Source organism: Rhinopithecus roxellana, chromosome 14 (genome assembly GCF_007565055.1).
Source record: "Rhinopithecus roxellana isolate Shanxi Qingling chromosome 14, ASM756505v1, whole genome shotgun sequence".
NCBI classification, from domain to species: domain Eukaryota; kingdom Metazoa; phylum Chordata; class Mammalia; order Primates; family Cercopithecidae; genus Rhinopithecus; species Rhinopithecus roxellana.
Window position 1 is genome coordinate 59906086 of NC_044562.1, and position 3395 is coordinate 59909480.

A 3395-nucleotide genomic window follows, 5' to 3' on the forward strand; every position below is an offset into this window, starting at 1 on the left:
GGTCAAAGGTAATGGACATTGGATCATTTTTAACACATAAATTTCCAAATTGCTTTCCAAAAGCACTCTAGCACTTTGTAGCCTCACTCTTGCCAAGGATCTGGGAGGCTACCCGGCCCCTCCCCACCTGACTCCCAGCACTGGGCATTCACATTTTTAAAAACCTCTGCTTAGGAGAGCGCTGCTTTGATCTGCGTTTCTCTGACCATCAGTAATGTTAGGCACATTTCTCATTTACTCATCCCACATTTTACACTATTATTATTGTGGGGAAGTTTTTAATTAGTAATAATTGCACCTCGGATAAACCTCATGGGTTACGATACTACCACTGTGCAAAGCTGTGCACTATGATTATTTTAAATTTAACTCTTTAATCTTAATATTTGGGGTTGTGTATGGTAGATAATGTGTTTTTCTAAATAGCCAACCAATTATATGAGCAGCACTTACTGTCTAATCCTCCAAGTCATCCCGGTTTGTGATGCCTTTTTTGTCGAATATTCACTTCCTTCCTCTCTTTCCAGGTTATCTCTCCTGCTCTGTGAAGTCTGTCTGTCCTTGGATCAGACCAATGTGAGAATTATGGATATAATTGCCCTGCACGCCGACAACCAGCCTTACTGGTGAGGTGTGTACCATCATCTCACTATTTACCCTTCATCTCGTATCTGTTGTTTTTGGTGTTTTTTAATCTCAGGTAGCTTTCGATTTTTTCTCCTTATCCTTGTATTTTGCAGTTTGTTATGCTTTGTCTTCACAGGAATTGGTTTCTATTTATCCTGTCTAGGACTTGAGGATATTTTAAAATCACACCATGTATACCTTTCAATTCTGGAAAAATTTCAGGCATTATCTTTATAAATATTGCCTATTCCAGAGTCTCACTGTTCTCCTTCTAGAACTTCTATGAGGTGCATATTTAAGCACCTCATCTTGTTCTCTCTGTCTCTTAATTTCTCATATGTGTTTCCATTTCTTTATCTCACTGTGCTGCAGGCTGACGAGTTTTCAGGTTTCTTCCCCCAGTTTTCTGCAGTCAAGCATCACTTAATGATGGGAATATGTTCTGAGAAATGCATTGCCAGATGATTTTGTCATTGTGTGAACATCAGAGCGTGTACCTACACAGACCTGGATGGTGCGGCCTCCTACACCCCTAGACTATGTGGTTTAGCCTCTTCCCCAGGCTACAAACCTGGACAGCATGTGACTGCACTGAATACTGTAGGCAAGTGTAACACGATGGGAAGCATTTGGTATCCAAACACAGAAAAGCCATAGCAAAAACAAGTGTTGGCCAGGCCCAGTGGCTCATGCCTGTAATCCCAACACTTTGGGAGACCAAGGAGGGTGGATCACGAGGTCAGGAGTTCGAGACCAGCCTGGCCAATATGGTGAAACCCCATCCCTACTAAAAATACAAAAATTAGCCAGGCGTGGTGGCACGCGCCTGTAGTCCCAGCTACTTGGGAGGCTGAGGATGCAGGAGAATCGCTTGAAGCTGGGAGGCAGAGGTTGCAGTGAGTCGAGATCGTGCCACTGCACTCCGGCAGGGCGATAGAGCAAGACTTCATCTAAAACAAAACAAAGCAAAACACAGTGTAAAATATAAAAAAGGATACATCCGTTATCTAAGGCACATACCGTGAGTGGAGCTGGCAGGACTGGGAGTTGCTCTGGGTGAGTCTGTGAGTGAGGGGTGGTGAATGTGAAGGCCTAAGACATTATCGTATACTGCTGGGGTCTTTACAGACACTGCACACTTAGGCTCATCTACATTTATAAAAATATTTTTTTCTTCAATAATAAATTAACCTGAACTTGCTGTAACTTTTTAACTTTATAAACTCTTATTTTTTAACCTTTTTGACTCTTCTGTAATAACACTTAGCTTAAAACAGAAACACATTGTACATCTCTACAAAAGTAATTTCCTTCTTTATATTCTTATTCTATAAGCTTCTTTCTGCTTAAAAACATTTTTACTTTAATTTTTCACTTTTTAAACTTTTGTGATGAAAATCAAGCTACCACACAAGCTAGGCTTACACAGGGTTGGGGTCATGCATATCACTGTCTTCCACCTCCATCTCCTGTCCCACTGGAAGGTCTTCAGGGCAATAACACGCATGGAGCTGTCGCCTCCTATGATGACAATGTCTTCCTCTGGATATGTACTGCAGGACCCACTGAGGCTGTTTTACAGGTAACTGTTTTTCTATTCTTTAACAAATGGAAGGAATGTAATCTAAAATAATGACCCAAAGTATGGCACAGCAACTACATAAACCAGTAACTTCGTCATTTATTATCATTATCAGATATTACGGGGTGCACATAATTCTATGTGCTAGACTTTTAGATGACTGGCGCGCAGTAGGTTTGTTTATACCACAAACACGTGAGGAATGTGCGGTGCCATCGACATCACCAGGTGATAGGAGTTTTCAGCTCCATTATCCTCTTCCAGGACCGCAGTCGTACATGCGATCTTCACCCCGTGCATGACTGTGCCTCCCTCTTCAGCGACGTCACATCGACTCTCAGAGGTTTCTTGTTTGCTCTTATAAAACCTTCTTAATTATTTTTCACGTTTGCTGATTCTTATTTCCTAATTGCCTATTCTTGCTTTAAGGATTTTTGTAGTTCGAATGTATGTTTCCCCCCAAAATTCATGTATTGGAGTTTGACTCTCAAGGGGTTGCTGTGAAGAGTTGGGGCCCTTGGGAGGTGATTAGGCCAAGAGGACCCCAGTCTCATGAACGGAATTAATGTCCTTATAAAAGAGACTTCAGAGAACTGCCTCCCGCTTCCACTCTGCTGGCATGTGAGGACACAGCCTTCGGTCCCCTCGCCAAGTGAGAGAGAACACGGTGTTTGTCCTGTCCACATGGCACAGCAGCAAAAAGGCGCCATCTTGGAAGCAGAGAGCAGCCCTCACCAGACACCAAGCTTGCTGGCACCTTGGTCTTGGACTTCCCGGCCTCCAGAACTGGGAGAGATAAATTCCCATTGTTTATAAATTACCCAGTAAGTGGAATGTTGTTACAGCAGCAAGAATGAACTCTTTCTCCTCCTTTAGCTCTTTGAATATTTAAAGTATTTTTACTTAAGAGTTTCATTGAGATTATTCCATTAACTTTAGCTTCTGGGGCACAAATGTTCCCACTCCAGGGCAGTGGACCCTGTGGGTCTATTTCTGTTGACACTGGGCTCAGCTATAGCTACTTCTCATCTGTGAGTGTGGTTTTCAGCTTGCTGTCTCCACACCCTGAGCATAGAAGTGTGACTTTGGGCCTCACACCTGCACACAGCAAAGGCTGAGCTTCTTCTCACTTTACAGCCTTTTAAAGGATTTCTGCTTCCAGGCTACGACCTGTGGCCAAAACACA

At 42.8% G+C, this 3395-nt stretch overlaps 1 pseudogene; it reads right to left on the reverse strand.

Annotated features, from left to right (window-relative positions):
* Nucleotides 1-210: 210 nt before the first annotated feature.
* LOC115893422 lies at nt 211-343 on the reverse strand (annotated as a pseudogene).
* Nucleotides 344-3395: the final 3052 nt, after the last annotated feature.